Consider the following 20,636-nt stretch of genomic DNA (forward strand, 5'->3'; position numbering starts at 1 on the left):
TCACTCGCTTGCCCATTGATCTATGCACTCACTTATTCAACCATGCATCTATATACTCATCCATTCATATATTCGTCCATGCATTTGGTCATCTATCCACAGTTGACTCATTATCACATTCTCCACTCACCCAACCATACAACCACAGACCAACTAACCCTTGAGGATGCACTTGCACTAACAAAATAGCATGACATCTTGGCTTTGCCAATGCTTGTTTGTAGTGAGGGAACCCAATGCAACTCTGCTGGTACTAATTCCAGTTATTTATAATGCTGGCTTGCAATACTTCCCTTTTGACAGGACTCATACCTCATTGTTCTTAGGGCCAGATGTAGGTAATTTCCATTTACCGATTCATAAATACCGACTCATACCGAATCGGTATTCCTGAATCGGTAAATGGTATGTAGGAAAAAAATCGGTAAAAGTTACCGATTCGTTATGACTCGGTAACCAAAATCGGTAATTACCGAATCGGAATAATCCGAATCGGCATTTTCCGAATCGGTGAAACCCTAGCATCCCTATGGCCTACATAGCCCATAGGAATGAATGGGATTCACCGAATCGGAAAAAGCCGAATCGGAATTTACCGATTCGGAATTCACCGATTCGGTAATTACCGAATCGGGAGTTTGAAACACGCCATGTGAGCCTGCCAACCAATCAGGGACAGCCTACACACCCCACAACCAAGGCCCTGTGAATCCAACCAATGAGAGTGAAGCACCCCACCCCAGTACCTAGGAGTGGCCACACCCATGCAGGTGGAAACCAACAGAACAAACAATTCTTCAGAGGAGAGAGGAGCAGAGCATCCACGGGCAAGCAGAGTGAAAGAATGGAGGCACAGGAAGGCCAAAAGGATGGTGGTGAGAGGAAAAGGAAGCTGAAGTTCAGCCCAGAGGAACTACAGGTGACTGTGGATGAAATAGTGAGCAACTACAGCCAAATATTTGGGAGACAGTCTCTGCATGTTGCAGAGACTGTGAAGAGGAACATTTGGATAGCCATTCAGGCAAAAGTCAATGCCATTGGTGTCACCCACCGGGAGATTGAGGACATCCGTAAGAGGTGGTATGACCTGCGCATCTTGACTAAGAAAAAAATAGCTGCACAGAAAAAGGATGCGGGTTTGACTGGAGGTGGCAGGAGCAAAGCCCCAAAACTGACACCAATAGAGGAGCTAGTGGAAAGCACCATTGAGACAGAATGCATCCATGGGATAGGAGACCTGGATAGCACAGTGAAAGCAGCCAAGAAACAAGGTAGGAGGCATGTTCCCACATCCACCCCCAGCAACCCAACCCTGTACCCCACTGTGTACACACATCACACTGCAGAAGAGTTCTGATTTTGTGGCAGCAATGCATCATGGTAGACATAGTCATGTATACATAGATGCTAAGTACACCACACATGATTCAGCAAGGCATGCCACACACATCACAAAACAAGCAATGTGGACTGTGCAAAGGTGTGCAGACTATTTAATTAAGAACCACACACAGACAAATAACAACATTGACCCTATGTCAATTTGATTCCACAGGCGAGTTGTCATGCAGTTCAGCACCGCCGAGGGAGGAGAGGGCAGCACCAACTAAAAGAGGGGAGAAAGAAAAGAGGAAAAGTCGTCACAGCGCAGGAGGAGGGAACGATCCCACCCATGAGCCATCATCTCCAAACCAACCCACTACACCTGTCCCAATGTCCCCTCTGTTGTTTGGAAGTCCTGACCTCACAGACACACCCAGTGCAATGTCCAGAGGGTCCATGCCGGGAGGGGAAAGTAGCCATGCGGAGCCCCCACAGAGGATCCTGCAGACCTCTGAATCAGAGGATGAGGAAGATGTCCCCCAAAAGAGTGCACCAGTGGCTGACAGGCCAAGACCAACTATTGCTGCAGGCGCAGCGCGCACCAGTGTCCTTGGCAGGAGGGCACGTGAGGGTGGGGAGGGCCAGGAAGGGGAGAGCGTCTTCTGTGGCCTGGAGGGCACGATGGTGAAAGTACAATGCCAGCAGGCCAAATCACTGCAAGCCATGCATAGGCAGGTTCGCTGTTTGAACACCAAAATGTCCAACATGGACAAGGGCATAAGCCAAATGGCATCTAGCCTGGAGGTGATTGCACAAGGAATCACAGACATCTCAACCTACTTGGGAGTTCTCTCCGACAAGTTGGACAGGGATCATCTCCAGCGTGCCAGGGAACGACATGACATGCGCCAACAGACAAAGGACGTGAATAGGTTTGCAACCAATACAGCACTCCTCTGCAGACGCTCCATTTCAATGCATGAAGCAATAGAGCACTGCTGCACGGACTTAACGCGGGGCATGGGTAGAGTGACCTCTGCGATGGAGCAGATGTTGAACTCCAACACAGGCAATACTGGTGACACAGGTGTGGAGGAGACTGAGGGGTCAACCAGCAGGAGTGGCTCCAGTACACCTGTACCGGAGGTGCGCCGGAGCGGCAGGCACAGCCATGCGGAGTCAGGCACCAGCAGGGTAACTGAAGGACAGGCACCAAAATCCCGCAATGTAGTGCGAGGACGCAAGCACTGACCTATGCGGGAGACAGACTCAACCGCACGCAGTGACTGAAACTGAGAATGTGCAGCCAGTGACATTGACGTACATTTATGGACCACTTCAGATGTGACTATGGTGAGGTAGTGCTGATTAAACTATTCATGTCATGAAGTATACCTGTGTATGTGTCATACTTTACCTAGAAATATCGTCGTGTTATTTCTGTCCGTCTCAATCTACCATCTAGTGCGGCAGGTCCTGTTGCCTGGGGCCCTGCATGTTCTTGGTCGTCATCTATGTCCTCATGATGTGTCAACTCCACCTCTGTGCCTTCCTTGGTAGCAAGATTGTGCAAAATGGCACAGGTGACTATTATTTTGCAACACAGGATGGGGGTGTACTGTCGCGCACCTCCACTTTTGTGGAGGCAACGGAACCTGCTCTTCAAGAGTCCAAAGGTTCTCTCCACTATGTTGCGGGTGGACCTGTGTGCCACATTGTAACGCCTTTCAGCTCTGTTGGTTGGGTTGAGGTACGGTGTCAGCACAAAGGAACGCAGGGCATATGCACTGTCACCTGGGAGAGAAGGAGAGGTACATGAGTTACATTCACATTTCACATTTAGATGGCGTCCATTTCAGGGTGTGTACAACATTTTTACCTAGCAGATATCCATCTCCAAAATCTCCATTCAGTAGCCGGGTGTATATTCCGCTGTTCTGGAATATGTAGGAGTCGTGTGTGCTGCCAGGGAATTTGGCAACTATGTCAGTGATGATGTTCCCTGCATTGCATATCACCTGCACGTTGATGGAGTGCGTCGACTTACGGTTTCTGTATATGTGTTCGGTGGCTGCAGGTGGGCATAGGGGAATGTGGGTGCTATCAATGCAGCCTATCACATGCGGGAAGTGTGCCAGTCCATAGAAGTCTGTTTTAGTTTTGGTAAGTTTCGCAGGTGTGTCAGGGAACTGTATGTAATGTCCCATTCTCTGAGTCATGACATCCAGGAATTTCCTGAAAAAACGGGACAGACAGCTCTGGGATACACCTCCTACTGCAGCTATCACACTCTGGTAGCTCCCAGAGGCAAGCAGGTGTATGCTACACAGCACCTGGACATGGGGAGGGATGGCGTGGGCCCTGGGTGTTGGATGATCCAGGTATGGGTGGAGGTCCCTTATTAGGTCCATGATGGTAGTGGGGTGCAGCCTGTACCTCTGGAGTATCTCAGGCTCAGTCAATTGGAACAGAATGATCCTCTGCCTGTATACCTGCTCCTCCCTTTGCCATACCCTCAGACCTGCAGCCTGTAGCCTTCGCCTCCTCGGAATCACATAGAGTGCCGCCATTTTGCCAACACTGTTGCATTTTGGGCCCTTTTTTATAGCATGCACATGGTTACCACCTGCTTTCAGTCCATGGTAAATACCGACTCTTAAATACCGAATTTCGATGAATTCGGTATTTTTTGCCTTTCCTACATCTCGATGGACATGTTTTCCGATTTCTTATTTACCGAATCGGTGATTAAGGACTCTGTAAATATCGTATCGGTAAATTACGAATCGGTAAATATGTACTCGGTAAATACCGAGTCGGTATTTTACCGATTCATATTTGCCGATTCGGTCTTTTTTTGTCACCTACATCTCGTTCTCGCTATACCGGTCGGTAACGGCCAATTTTACCAATTTCAGGCCGTTACCGACCGGTATTTGGCTACCTACATCTGGCCCTTAGTGTTTAGTCAGTGCTCAATTTACCCGTTTCCCAGCATTCTAACATAGTAATGCGATGAAAAAAATCGACATCCTTCACATCTGGTTTTTCCCAATAGCAATGTTATCTGTGCAGACTTCACACGGTTAATTCATTTGGTGTATATTTCTTTTGATTTTTCAATTGTCTATAGCCTGTATTTACAAAAAGTGAACTAAATGATAGATTTAGATTTAAACGGGAGTTTCTTGTAACTTTACCAATATTAAATGTTATAGTTTATGTGACACTTAAACACAGGAGCTTGTGTGTCACTGGAGTCACATAATTCTTAAGGGCGAACTACCACCACTAAGCATGAGTCAATATTTTCGCTGTTATGCCAGAAAAGGTGTGTGAACTCCCTAATTACTTTACCCCTCAAAGTTTACCCTTGTTCTGGGACACTGGAAGAGATGTCGCAAGCAGTAGGGTAATTTTAAAAGGTTATGACAATCTCAGTAAACAATTTTCATTTGTGAAAAGTGTCAGAAATAAATGCAGGCGGTAGTTAAACCTGTCCCTGCTTTCAGACGGATACACTGAGATATATTTGTTGAAGATACACTGCACAGCACCGGCTAGTCTAGTCTAGTCATGGAGGGCCAGAGAATAATGATATTCAAAATCAGATTATTCTGAAATACTTTATTGTTTTAAGTTAATAAAAACAGCACAATGTTGCCATCTGCACAAAAAATAAAAGCCCATAAAATCTTGATGTGATGTAGTACATAATAACTAATGGTTCATAAAAATAAACTCAACTCGGTCCGACAAATCCAGATGTATTTCTATAACTAGAACCATCAGTCTTCATGTTTATTATTGTATGGTAACAGCGCTGATGGTGAATAAATGAATCATCAAATGGTCATAGGGAGCCCGATTCACAGAACTAACGTAAGACAAAATCCTAAATTTACTACCATTTTGGTATTCACAGAAGGCACTTACTCATTTCGGTATTCACAGAAGTTCGGAGACCTAACTTTAGGACTCTTAAATGCCTTCTGTGAATACCGAAAGTCTTAAAGTTACGATTTTTCTCAGTTTAGAAGTAGTAAAGTTAGGACTCCTAACTTTAGAACTCCTAAATGCCTTCTGTGAATACTGAAAGTCTTAAAATTAGGATTTTTCTCAGTTCTAGTGCCACGGTGCTGATGAACCTATAAGTCATCTAAGCTTGAAATTGGGATTCATTCAAGTACCCCTTGTAAAAACATTATTTCCAATCATAAAATATTTCATTTAAATAATTTTGCATACAAAATATTCAGAATCCTTTGGAGCTTATCAGGAACGCTACATTGTGGTTGCAGCGTCATTGCTTTATTTGCACCAGTGCTAAAAAAATACAGTCAGGTGCATATGCTAAATTTAGGCCCCATTACGAATTTGTATTTTTTGGTGCAAGGCACTGGAGGGCCAGAATCTCTGATTACAAAAAGTATCAAGGCAACACAATCTGACCACTACAAGTTTTGTCCACGGACTGGTAAATAACCTAATTAACCTGATAAAACCAGGTTATTTGCCAGTGGTTTTTCCCCAATATCATTAGCAAGTCAGCTGACATTTTCGGCCTCCCGAGAGCAGGCAAGGCACCTCAGCAGAATGGCTGCTAGAGGTATGGATGGGGGTTTGGCATGGGGGGAGGTGCAGCTTCAGTGCCAGCAGAGGTGTATTCAATTAGGTAAATGAGGAGCACTATCTGTTCCCCAGTGGCGCTGCTGTAGGGCTGGGACGGGATTTGGCTCTACCACTATCAATGCAGTGGTTTCACCGGTTGCACATCTGCAACCAGGGAATCTGTGCCTACAGGCATCAGGCCACCGGTAATTCAGTTTTAGGCATGATGCCCACCTGCAAACTGATGCTGCCATCACAACGAACTGGTGCTACATTCACTGCTACCATTCGACTTTCTAGCTTGCTAAAATTTGGACCAAAAATATTTTCAATGTAATATACATTTTGTACTTTGGTACCTGCAGGTGAATCAACATTTAATTCATGAGCTAGTTGGTCAGTAAGGCATTCAGTTTGTGGGCTTTGCATCTATCGCTCACCTTCATACCTGATGATTGTGTTTGGGACTAGTGCGCCAATTGCAGTCTTTTGCCTTCAGTTACAGCATCAACGTGCGGTGTGGCCTTATGGTGCAGCATACAATACTCTTCTGGTTACCTGGAGTTTGCTATTGTCTAAGTGTTATAATGCTTCTTTGGAGTCTTAGTATTTTTAGAACTAGAGCATTCTCATTAACTCATTTCCCATTCCCTTTTATCTTGCTCAAGTGTGTTGCTCCTCCTGAGATACTTTGTGGCAGCACTAAGAAGTGAGTGTAGCAGTGGTAGAGCCACGTCACTTCTGCAGGACTGACACTGGCACTGTTCTTCTTGATGCATGTTTATAGATTTCAGATGACCGTTGTGATTGTTTTTTAATGATTGGTAACACTGTTTCAATTGATCGTGATCTCTTTATCATTTTTCTAGTGTGGGAGGAAGTTTCTTATTTCTCATACATTTTCCCTCCCACATTCCACTCTCTGCCTGCATAGACTCTTCCCTAAGTACCATGTTGCAACGGTTTTCCAGTTATACTCCAGGGACTCGGGTGTGGGCAGTGGATTTATGGCATCAATGTGTCATTTCAGCTGTCTACTGTTCCACTTTTGATTTCGTTTTGCTATTTGTATTGTATTAGTATTTTCTCTATGTTATTGTCAACTAATGTGGTTCTGAAATAAAGATGATTCGGCTCCTTCAGAAATGCCTGGCAGAGGACTGTGTTTGACTCCTCTCTTTTACATGGCTACCATTTTATGTGACTGACCATTCTCAAGTACACTATGGCAGTGAATTCCACCCGGGCTGTACTTGCATCACTTCCAGCCTCCCAAAAGATTGGCAAAGGAAGCTATCTCAAGCAGTTGTGTGACTGAACCACGCATGCCTTTCTCACGCATGCCTTTACAAAGTGGGCACAACAACAACTTTCCTTAAGGAAGCACTGTACTTTGGAATAGTATAATTTACTATTCCAATGCCAGTGTGTGTAACAGTAGGGAAGGTGTTGAACACCAGTCCAACTACGCGTTCCCTAAAGCAAGTCATTGTACAGACTTACCTGCTAAAGGAACGTGTGGTAACGACACGTTTGTTGTAGTGCCCGCGTCGTAAAAGCTCTGTATGGTTTAGACTGCGTGATAAAGGATGTTTCCCATCTCAAGCCATTACTTCTGACAAACTCACCTCCTTCAAGTTAGTTTGTTGAGGAGCCCTCACACAATGTCATTGTTTACAAAATGCAGTCTAGCCCGTACTGATCTTACGGAGTGTCTAGTAAGTACTGTGATGGAACCAAGAAATTATTTGCTTTATGTTAAATGCTTTGTAGTGTTTATGACCAGGAGAACTATATTGCAGTTGACAAAACAGACTAGCAAATTGCATAAAACAGTATTACACAGGGCTTAAACGTATACAAATTGAAGAATTATTTATTCAGTTTCTTTTTCTTTTTCTTTCTCCTGCAAATGATTAGGCCCAATTTGCATTTTGTAAGATGGCATAGCACCAGTGACCCTGATTAGCGTAAGTCCACACATTTATGGGACTAAAAAGTCCAGTTGATTTTGCCAGTCGCTAATGGTGGTGCTTCAGATACCACAACTGTACCACAAGTAACAAGTTCACCTCAGAGCAGTAGCAGTCTATGCATTTGCATGTCTGCAGAGTTCATCACAGTACAATTGGCTTCAACTCCTTTCTTTGAAATGGAATGGGGTATCGATTGAAAGACAAAAGTCAAATGTGCAAAGTGACCAGCAGCAGCTTTTAATCGTGCCATTTTAATGAGATTCTCAATGACGGAAGCCTGCTGTCCAATGAACCTGGGAAGGTGTCCACTATTGCTCTGTGAAATTCATGAAATATCAGAGTTTCGCACTATATGAAATCATGTTATGTTTCCCATTTTGCATTATGGTTTTTCACATAACAAGGCTGGTTCATGGAGAAAATAGTGCATGATTGCTTAAAGAAATTCTCACAATAGACTGGCAAACCACATTTCGCTATGAAAGCATACTTCTCCATAATTTTGTTAACTATTCATGTGAATTTGAGACATTGCACAGAACAAATTATGCTCGACTATGATTGAGACCTGTAGGTGTGATTGGTAAGAGGTGTAGATTAATGTTTCTGGGGTGTGAGAAAGATATCTCATTCAGAGGATGTCAACCAATCACTGCCCTCAGTCTACTGTAACCACCAGATATTTCACAAGGTAAAGTAAATAGCCATTACAATCCCACCTCCCATGCTGGTTCCTCTCAGTCTGAGAGAAGTACACATTTCCGTGGCTGCTTTTATATTATCATGCAGCGCCTCACAAAAGCCCTACCTCCGCCTTTAGAGGGACCTTGAGCTCACATGTTCTCCAGTGTTACCATGGCTGAACAATTTCTTACTCATTCTGCATTGCATCTTTTGCTCCTTTTATCTATTGAACTACCAAAGTTAAGTGGCAGAAACTGCTCAACTACAATGGTAATGTGATCAATTCATGAAAGTAAACGAAATAGCAATGGCCAAGAAGCACTGTTTTATCTCTCGACCTGAAAATGTTTAAGGAGGATTCCACTGATATTGCTCCAACTTGAGGTTTCATTTAAATACTACTAAGAATGGGAGAATAATATGGAGGCACACTGGTGAATGCTCGAAATGAAAGACAGCAGGCATGGTCTAGTTCATTTCCTAGCAGCCAACTACTGACCTGTAGTCCTGCCGGCATTGACAGAAACCCTACAGTAAGCTCAATTTTCAAACTCACATCACAGATTAGAAGATGAATTACATCTCGAGAGATCCTTAAGAGAACCGGAATTGGGCTAAAAACTCCTCACAGAAATATCACAAATTACACACAACATTGTTCCATTCACTAACCCACTTTAAAACAGGTTCCTCAAATGCCAAAGGAACACTGTCCATTGATGTTTTGATATCCACGTATTGGGCTAGTACGGTATATTGGTTGCAAACTCAATGTAATGCAAATGGTCTTAGTTGCATCAAGTGCTGAAGGTGTGCCAGGTTCTCAGTTCCCTTGCCTCTAAAACACAAGAAATACAGTATAGGTTTCCGTACAATAAGGGGTTGACCCTTCATTTTAAGCCATGTGTACCTATCTATCACAGTGTCCCAGATTTCCTTACATGGGGTATCTATGCTGGGGTATCTATGCTGGCATTCAACCCTTCCCTTCTATACTCAAATCCCCTTGTATTATTGTGGTGGATGGCCCTTCACTAGAACTCCATGCCTGGGGTTCATTTGCTATTAAAGAAGACTGCTCCAGACACGCTAAGGGACACTCTGGGACCGCTGACAGAGGTGGGAGCAGACGTGTTTGTGCCCTGGTGCAGTGGTTTTGCTACCTCCAAGAACCTCATTTCTGTTAAAACTGTGTCCTCCCCAAAGTTGCCACGTCTGCATATTCTGTCTAGCTCAGCTTGAATATTGTTAGGCTCAGTAAGAATGTACAGTGCGGTGGGTTGGTCTCGTACAGGGTGAACTTTGCTACAACTCTATGGGGTTCTACTCTCCTAAGTTCTATCTTGAGACATTTTGCTTATTCAGGGGCTATTTCTTGGGCTGAATAAAGTTTGTCTGCACCCAGGGTGTGGGGTATCAGCAAGTAGACATAGCACAACCTAGTCGATGTCTGGGCGTCCACAGTAGTCAAGAACTGGTAAAATGTGTTAGGAAAGAGAGCGCAGTGTAGTGAGTGTAGAATACTAGATTTAGGTTCAGTGTAAATGTAAGTGTGGTGCGGGAGGTCACTAACCAAACGTTGTAGAAATGTCGAGGTAGGCTCCATGTGACTTGGCAGATTTCTCGCCACAAATGAATGTGGCCACACCCATGCTAAGCAGATGGTGTACAAAGATGCAATAATATCTAACTTTTGGAACACTGCAGGTTCTGGGATGATGTCTGGAGGGGTCGTCTGAAGCTTTCTGGCGTCCGAGGTGTCTTTGCTTGACACAGCGTAAAGAGTCTGCTTGTAAACAATGTCTGTAAAAAATAGTTTTTTGTCTTTGTGGGTTTCAACCCTCGGGCCTTGTTGAGACTTCGGAGGTTGATACTGAAGAGGTGGCAGACCCCAGTAAAGGTGGTGCACTTACGGCTGGAGTGCAGACCTGTTGGATAAGAGCTGTGGATTATAGGGTAGCTTTTTGAAAAACATACATCATTATTTGGTCTAGGAAGTTCTTGTGCCTGTTCATTTGGGGCATTTCTGTGCATCTGTTTTGCACATTCGTTGGTGAGATACTGGGTGGGGGCCCCAGTTTGGGTGTCATTTTAGGAATCGGTGAGTTGTTGGTCATGAGTGGTCTGAGTTTTAATTTGTGGGTCATCTGGTCCTCTCCCTTCATCATGACGGAGGTGAGTGTCTTAGTGGGGTGATCTTTGTGGGTGTGTGGATGACTATTTTTACCTAACTCTCATTAATGGGCATTGTCGGCCCTCTAAGACACTACCATCCCCAATGTGCGTGTTTTGTGTGTGTAGTTTGATCAATGCTGATGGTAGTTTTTTGGCCTAGACATGCACAATGTGCCGTGAAAGAAATGGGGTGTGTCACAATGTAGGGGTTGTGAGTTATTTCAATGTGTCCTGAGGACACGTGTATGTCCCTCTGGTCCCTGCACATGGCGTGTAATGAGGTTTTCCCTAAGGAGTTAGGTGTTTTGACCCCTGCCTTCTTCTGAAAGCTTGTTTTTGGGCAATTTGTGGTTGAGAAGCCGCTCTGTGCCCCCCATGTGAATCCGATGTGGCAATGACTGGGATCGAGCATATTGCTCCCTTGGAAGATGTTTGTGAGGCCCTGTGTTATTTGTTTTAGCAAGCTGGGTGCAGGTCTGAACGTATCCTTGGACCTTCTGTGGGAGGTGCGATGGTCATCTACCCAACCCCTTTCCCTCGGAGTGCCCCTCTCACCCTCGGTTCTAGGATGCATTGGGTCTGCGCACTCAGCGGGGGTCAGGGACTTCTTACCTGGTGACACGCTACTCTCGCTGTTGTGGAGAGACATAACCAGATGAGCAGACTTTGGATGTTTGGAAGCATTAGGGAAGATGAGAAGGCAAGATTTCTTGCTTACAAAGGGAGTGCGGTGCGCCGCTGGGACTTGTCATGCTGAGTGTAATGAACTAGAATGGCTGAATGCTCTGATGTATTTCCCTGCTGACTTGGTGCCTTATTGTTGTTTCTATGGGGGACACCACTATCCCAAGTGCACAGAAAACCTGGCTTTGGGCACTGGAGCGTCGCCTCGTTTTGGTACTGCAAAGGGGCCTCTTCGAGCAGTAGCAGCACCCCCCTCTCCCCTCAGCGGCTTGGGACCCTCACGGGTAAGTAGCACACTTTACAAGTACTCTGATTGATTGATTGACTAGCTGGAGGCCTAAGTGGGGTCCTTTGGATCTCATAATAGGAACCTATCCCAATTAGACTTGGATGAAGGGACTTGGGTGCCTGGTATCATGCACTGGTCAGGGGTCGCCTACCCCTGGCGCGCAGCCAGCCAACCCCACCCTGGGGGGCAAGCAGCAGAGTGGGGCCTACGCCCCCTGCAAGTACCCAAATGGCAGATTTTAGCATTGATTTCTGGTCGACGGAACATACAGCAGCCCTAAGTTATTGAACGCAAGTAAAGGCTTGAGATTTCTCCTAATGCTATGTCACTAGTCCTTAATTTTGTGGTGAGTTTTCTGAAGTGGGTATGAAGTGTATATTTCATATTGGGGGGTTGGATTTATTGTGCTTTTGGATTGGGGGATTGCGTGAGGGCATTGCCTCCCCTGACAGTCACCCCTCCCTGCTGTGGCTGTGGCCAGTGCTTGCTCGGCTGGGTTCCCTGCCTGCGGCTGTTGCCATGTGTTAGGCCAACCACCTGGTCCTTGTTGCAGTGGTGTGTTTGCTGACTGATTTCCTTGTGGCTGAATGTATGGCGTGTTCGAGTTGAGCTGTACTTGGGTTTGTGGATCTGGATTTTGCAGGGACTGGCACAGGCCTATCGATCTTTGCTCAGGGTACCCCTTCAGGCTGCATCGGTGGTCCAGGTGGCCTATCCGTTGACAGTAGTAGCACTCTTTAAGATCTGGCTGCTGCTAGCCCCTCTCACCTCTGCCACTTGGACTAGGTGGAAACCTTCTGGGGTTTGACGGTGGAGCTCCCTTCAAGAGACTGGTGCTATTTGCATGCTTGGGGCCAACGCGGCCCCCTCAAAGGCGGCCTTTTTTTACTTATGTTGGACAAGCTTAGCGGTGTCTCTTTGGGCTTGCTCCTGTTTTTTCCTGTTGTTTTCCTGTTTTTCCTATCCTTTTCCTGTTTTTTCCTGTAGTAATGTAATATGTGGGCCTGTATTTCCCGCCAAGTTTGGAGTCTCATCCTACTATACTGTCCAGCCCACGCTATATATTGGTGGGCAGTCCGCTTTTGAGGATATTGTAGAAGACTGCAACCTTGGTGCCCATATCGGCCCACGTCTGTCTTGTCTCCTGACCTCATCATTCCCTCATTCTTTATAGAAAATCAGTCATGGTTTCCCCAGGTTTCATGCTTTCTGCCAATAATCCTCCTACGTCTGGGCACTCAGGGAACATTTCCCTCACGGCCGTCCCGATCCGATGTCTAAATGAATTGAATGCAGCCCATCATGCTCAGTGTTGGTCGGCGTGACTGCCTGGATGCAGGCTGTGTTGGTCTGCTTTCCGATGAGACTGCTGAGCAGACTCTTGACATCGCCTATTGCTAGGTTTATTCCTGCTGTGTTTTTCTCAAAACATGAGATACATTTTTCCACCCCGTCCATCAATGGGGGCAGTTTGGTCCTAAGTCCTTCTTTGTAGATCTGGGCCCATGGCACATAGATGGTCCCTGACGTGCCGGCATATTTTGGTTTTAAGCCACTCCGCTGGTTTTTCTCTAATGTAGCGCTCCCATCTCCTCAGGCTTTCCTGCATGCAGAGGAAGTTCCACCTGAGAGCTAACCCTGAGTGCCTTCCTTCTAGCCTTAATCTGCCCTACATACTTGATCCGACTGTGTGTCCTTATGTGTTCTATTATGTTGGTTTCCAAAGCTCCCCCTCCCACCAGGGGAATACATGCATCTTAGTGTATGCGTGCCATACTCGTCAAAATGTATCTAACTTTTTAGTCTGTGTGGAGAACCTAGTTTGCATGTGATATAACGGCGACTCCATGATGAGATGAGAACTTTTTAAGGGACTAGTACACTTCTAACTTCTCAAGGCTTTTTTGATAATCCTAAATTCTACTCTGATTGTGGGTAAAATATGTACAAGGGGATTATGCTGCAATAACTACTTTACTATGAGGTTACTGAGATGGGTGGAAGAGTCTGGGCTTTTATGCTACAGTAGTAAGAGCCTAATATTGATGATGGCACGTGCCTCAAAAATGGCTACACCCAAGAGCCATTACCGGGTACAAGTTTAGGTAGTGGGCCGAGGGCTGGGCCTTCTTTATTAGTGTCTTGTAGGAGGAATAATTTCCAAAGTTCATGGGTTCGTTGAAAACACAATAGGGTCCATTAGGATGGCGAGTGGATAGCCACCGCCAGCCTGGCGGGGGCAATCCGCCGGCAATCCTTCCCTGTATTCCCCCCCGCCATATTAGAATGACGGGGGGACCACGGCGGAGCAAAACACCGCCCCCCACTTTTCCGCCCCGGTTGCATTGCGGGCGGGCGGAAAATGATTAATATGGTGGTGGTGTCAAGCAGACACCGCCAGCCATATTATGATGGGCTGAGGCATCGCCGCCACGGAAAGGCATGCGGTCTTCACTCTGGGGGGCCCCTGCGGGCCCCCAGAGTGAAGGAGGGGGGGTATTGCACATGGGGGGTACCTCATTTGCATTAACAAAGCGGCAGGCACCGCGCGGTGCCTGCCGCTTTGTTAATGCAAATGCAGAAATGCATTTCTAGCATTGTGGCGGGCGGTGCTGGGAGCACCGCCCGCCACAATGCTAGAACTGCAGGATGTGCCCGCCACTGTGGCGGGCACATCCTAATGCTGGCGTCGGGACCCCCGCCCTTAAGGCGAGCGGTCCCATTTACCGATAGGGTTGCGGGCGGGCTTTGCCCGCCCGCCATCCTAATGGACCCCAATGTGTTTATTCATATTTTCATGCATAGACCAAAAAACAGCCGACACGTGTTTCGCCCACTTAGCTCATCGGCCGAGGGATTTGTCGAGGCTGATTAAGTACAGAAGTATCATAAGATCATAGGTGAAGAACAAAATCAAGTGAGGGGACAGTGAGAATATGAAGGGACAGTTTGAATGTGAGGGGACAATAAGGATATGTTGCAGTGAAGTAGTAAGAGAGGAAGAAAGGAGAAAAGGAATAGTAAGGAAGAGAAGAGAAAAGGGAAGGGAAGGGTGGGAAACGGAACAAAAGAAAAGAGGGAAAAAAATACAACAGGAATTTATTCATGTTTCATAATTTCACATTTTCCCGTAATCACGAAACCCTAATGATATAGAAAATTCCAGCATCATCATCATGATAAATCCATACCAGTAGTTTACAAATAGGCATGTGTATAGGCCCTGGAGAAATTATCATAGTACAAAGCTATGAAACACATTCAAATATGTACCGAAGGTAAATAATTAAAGGCACATTGTAGCGTAACAGTACTGCAATCCATCACAATAATCTGGAGTGTAACTATGCACAGAGAGAACAGAACATTTAAACATGTACTGGAGGTGAAAAGTTAAAGTCAAATTGTAGCATAACAGTACTGCAATCCATCACGATAATCGCAAGAGAACATGGGCAAGAAAAATGGGACATGTACTACAATAACAAAGGTCAAAAGTAACGATCAGTCAACAAAGAAGCAATTTTGTTAAATGCCAGACCTATGGTTTTATGTCATGTCTGTTCCTACTGAAAGATAGATTCAAGCATTCACTGAGCATCTTCATAGGTCATACCTGTGCCTTCAAATTCCAGGACACATTTTGTCTCATTGACCCTATCGAGAGAAAGAGAGCTCAGCAGAATAATCCTATCATCTATGTGACGTTTAAACTCTATAAGTATGTACGTTTAGCCAGTATAATAGCCAAGAGATGTAATTGCTTGTTGCTGAGATCTGTCTGTAACCTGTTGGCCTGATTCCACAGTGCTTGGCAGGGCGTACACACACTTTAATTTTTCAAAGTTTCATAACAAGAGTACTGTTGAGTAGGTCATAATACTATCTATCTATCTCATTACTAGAAACTGGTGACACAATTGGGTTCTTTGCATAATTTTGTCACCAGGTTCTAGTAAAAATAGGTATTGTTAATATACATTCTCATTCCTAGTGCCACCTTACAGGGTGCAGCTGGCCCCATGGTCTTCGGACAATATGATGCATGAAGACATCCATAGTTCCTGTTTACTGCCAAATATTTGTACTTTTCTTCTTTCACTCTAGAGTCCATATTTCATCTTTGCAATGAATCATGACCAGTTCTCACTATGATTTCCTTCCTGCACCCATCATACCATCCTGCCTTGATTTCGTCTTTTGTCGAGATCTATCCAGGGCTTTGTTACCTACTATGCCACAGATTGTTTGTGGAATGGATGGGTTAAGACCCGGGAGTGAGAGAAGAAACTTTTTTCAGCAGTCAATTTTTTTCTCAGGAACTACCATGTGGTAACCTTAAACCATTTTCAACTAGTAAGCAATACAAAGAAAGGAGTTGAGACAAGAGGAACATTTTTATCAGCTCATAGGTTTTGACCTCCACATATCTGCCCCTTCACTTTTGGCCCTTGTTCATGGACATGTACATAAGAAAGGTTTCTAGGTTCTTTCCGGGGTCTGCTTTATGGGCATCCTTAGCTACCTTTGGAGACAGGGTTCACCTATGCTCACCTCAGTCAACCATGAGAGCATGCTCTGCGTTGGTGCTGTGTAACAAACCACTTCCTGATAAAAGATAGCCCATCCTTGCTATTGTGCTATGATAACTATGTACATCTCCAATTAACGCTGTGTGCCACTACACAGTATGCCACTCTCTGTGATGCACCAGGCAAACTGGCCTTTGTTGTATTGAAGACTCTAATTTGCAATTGTTAGTTAAGTCCATGTACCAATAAAAGTTGTTCCATCAATCCTGATGTGTCCAATGTATGGCTATGAAAGTTTCAATGATGTCAAATCATTGTGTGGCGGCAAAAACCATAAACCAATATTTTATGACACCCCAAAATTTAAAAAAAAAAACATTTTACTACATATGGTTCTCCTACCAAAAATATTTGTGCAACAAGGCACTCTCCCCGACATTATCTTAGCAAAGTACAAAAAAACGTAACTTGGACCACTCAAAATTTGAGTACTAGAAAAGAGGAAAAGTTAGTGGGTTTTAATGAAAAAATCGCAAAATCAAGCATCACAGAATAAATGCCATGAAGGCTCAAATGCAGAGTTATTACAGAGTATTCGGAAATCAGAAATCATTCTAAGCCCCAAGTAAGCAGTAAAATCAGAAAAGAGTCAGACAGCATCTAGATTAGAATAAGAAAGTCTTCAGAAAAATATTGTAAAAAAATAACCCCCAGAAGGAAGGGGTTCTCATACACAATTCTTGCAAAACAAATGAGCTAGAACCGTAGATTAATCATAGGATGATCATAAGTAACAACTTTTTAGCAAATCAGAAGAAATAACGTCAATACCATAATACATCAGCAGTATCATATTCTAAGAAATCAATCAGTAGATTTGTAGAGCGCTACTTATTACCTGTAAGAGTATTCAGGCCCTGGCAGGGTGATGTTGATTAGCCAAATAGCCAGGTCTTCAGGGACTTTTAGAACTCTGGAAGAGAGGATGAGGTCCGTAGATGAAAGGGTAGCTTTACCATGTCTTTGCTGCTAGGTAGGAGAAGGAGCGACCTTGGCATCTGCTACATCAGATGTGGGGTTGAGGGTTAGAGAAAGGATGTAGAGCGGTGATGTCTGGTAGGCTGATGGAACAGATCCGAAGTTGTGTAGGGCCTTCTATGCATGGGTCAAGGGCTTGACCTGGCATATTTTCTGTACAGGGAGCCAGTGGAGTACCCTGAGGTAGGGGGTAATGTGGGTTCGTCTAGGGTAATCCAGGCCGAGTCTGGCTGCGGCGTTCTGTATGGTTTGTTGTCGTTGGAGGAGGTGAGGTGCGATCCCTGCTTAGAGAGCATTACCGTAGTCTAGTCGACTGGAGATGAGGGCCTGGGAGATGGTGCATCTTGAGCTTTGGGGTAGGTATTTGAATATCTTACAAAGCATGCGGAGGTTGAAGAAGCAGGAGAAGGAAACAGAGTTGACCTGAGTAAACTCGATCTTTGCTTTTGTAGTTAGCTTGTTGTTAGTTGCTTAGTGTCCTATTATGGTCAATGAGGGTAGGAGTAGGCCAGAGTTCTGACAGCCATCAGGAAGTGTACCATGTGGAGATTTTGTTTCTGAAAATTAGTACCTCTTTCTTGTCTGTGTTGAACTTCAGGTAATATTCCTTCATGTATGTAGTCTTGTGATGAGTGTATGGTGGGAAATGTATCAAAGTATGTTGAGAGGTCTAGGAATATCAGAGCCACAGTCTCTCCTCGGTCGAGTAGGGTGCAGATATTTACAAAAAAAGGGGAAGGTTGGTAGTGAACCCTGCAGTAGGCCAGCACCTGATCCGCTATCCCTAACTAATATAACTATTTTGGAAGTCACCCATCAAATTCGTGTGCACACTGTAAAGACACCCACTACCGAGATGCAATCCAAAAAAGGATTATTACAATTTTAGAACACAAGCAAAGGTGCACCACTAAACATTGCAAAAAGCTAGACACTTAATAAAACATCAAATACGTGTCCACTGCAATATTTTCTTTGAGTATGTTCTTTTATTTCAAGTTGCATAAAAAATCATCCAGGAAAAAGAGACAGCCGACACGTTTTGTCCAATCAAATGGACGTCTGCAGGACTGATAAACAAATGGAAAGATCCTTGTTTTGAGTAACTTTCATCAAATAGTATCCATAATAGTATATCTTTAAGTAGAACGGCGAGGTAGGTCTCACCTGGACCAATCGAGGTTATAAAAACAATTCTGGCAATAGTTTTCGTTCAAGATGTATCCTGTGAGTGGGGTCCTTAGTATGGCACCACAAAATATAAAACACACGGAATTTTAAATTCACGACAGTATGTACTTCCTTTAATTATCTAAGGAGGGCAATAACAGAGCAGCGCAACAAATTTTCAACTCACAACGATATGTACTCCTTTTAAATATTGAGGAGAACAACAGTAAAGATGCCAAAATCGAAAGGAAAAACAGATCTAATCAGAGTCAGATGTACTAAATGTGTAAGCAACAGTCACTGGCCTTGACCTAGATGGGATCGAACGCCAACCTCGCAACGCCTTTCTCAGTTCACTGACAGTTGCGGATGTTGTTGGTAGATGCAATGAGGCTATCATGGTGTTGTGGTTGCAGCTGAATCCGGATTGGGAGGACTCGAGTAGGAGGTTTGTTCCAAATGTGAGGAGAGATGTTGGTTGTGGCTTTTTATTTTATTTATTAATTAATTTATAAAGCGCTCAAATCATCCCGTCAGGGGTATCTCAACGCTATAGCTACTTCAGCCAACCAAGAATAGAAGCAAATCAGAACAGTGAGGTATTTTAGCAGCCTTCTGAACTTCAAGTAGTCTGGGTATTGACACCATTAGATGGGAAGTTGTTTTCTATAATAAGGGGCTAGGTGGGAGAAAGCTTTACCACCTAAGCGAGGTATTTTATAGCGCAGAGCGAGAAGTAGTGATTTGGACCCTGATCAAAGGTACCTAGGTCACAGATATTTGGTAAATGTATCTGATAGATAACTGGGACCTAGACCATTTAGAGATTTGTGAACAATGGAGCAGATCCTAAATCTGATCCACTTCCGCACTGGAAGCCAGTGCAGTTGTTGCAGAAGAGGGAGGGAGGCCGTTCGGGGAGGAGCGTTGGAGACCAAACGAGCTGCGGTGTTCTGGGCTTCCTGCAATCAATTTAAGGAGACTTTATTGGCTGAGATCAGCAAGGGCATTGCAATAGTCCAGGCGGCTTAACACTAGAGCCTGGATCAGAGTTTTTCTAGTGGCTAGAGGTAAAAAAGGGAATACTCTTCGGAGAAGACTTAGTAAGTGGAAGTATGCCCCAACAGTAGTTGTGACATGTTCCTTCAATGTTAGTTTTTTGATCCATACAGACTCCCACGTTTTGGAATTGGCGCAGAGCCCAGTTCCTCTGGCCACCATATTGGGGACCACCTTACCGCTACATCTCCAAACAGCATGATCTCAGATTTTCCCGCATTAGGCTGGAAGAAGTTATCCCTCATCCAGCCAGCAATGACCGTCATACTCTCCGAAAAAGTGGACGAACATTAGGGTTGTTTTTATCATAGAAAAGTAGTAGCTGAGTATCATCAGAATAAGACATTGGGCTAAATCCTAAATTCCTCAGTAATCCCGCTAAGGGTGCCGCATGTATGTTGAACAATGTAGGGCTTAAACAAGAGACCTGAGGTAATCCCTTGGTCAGTCTTGTGGTCTGCGAGAGGAAAGGGCCCAAGTTAATGGTCTGAGTTCTATCAGACAAGAAATTCGACATCCATTTTAGAGCATTCCCTTGGTGGCCCATTTCCCGGAGTCTCTTGAGCAGAGTCTGATGGGAAATTGTGTCGAAGGCTGCAGATAAGTCAAGCAGCACAAGAAGCACTGCTTGACTGTTGTACAATGCCATTCTAACGTTATCAGTAACTGCAACCAAAGACGAATCTGTGCTGTGTCTGGGTCAAAAGCCCGACTGAGATGGGTCGAGGCAGTTCGAGGTTTCGACAAATTCAGACAGATGTTTATTAATATGCTTTTCTAAGATCCTGCTCTGGAGAGGAAGCAGCAAGAACGGTCAGTAGTTGTTGAGTTCTCTAGGATCTCTTGATGTTTTTTTTAGGAGTGGCTAAAGCACCTAGCATCTTCTGTGCTACTACCATCCACAGATGTTCGAACAAAATATGAAATATTTTTAAAATATCAGTTCACACAAATGAATAGGACTCGTTTACCCAGCAGAAGTACAGCGGAAGGACCTTGGATGCTGCAAAATATCAGGAACACTAGAAGTGTCATTGAAAGCGTGTATTCATAACAGTGGAAAAAAGATTACATTATCTGCCTTCGCTATGCGGA

Source organism: Lissotriton helveticus, chromosome 2_1, assembly GCF_964261635.1.
Source record: "Lissotriton helveticus chromosome 2_1, aLisHel1.1, whole genome shotgun sequence".
NCBI lineage: Eukaryota > Metazoa > Chordata > Amphibia > Caudata > Salamandridae > Lissotriton > Lissotriton helveticus.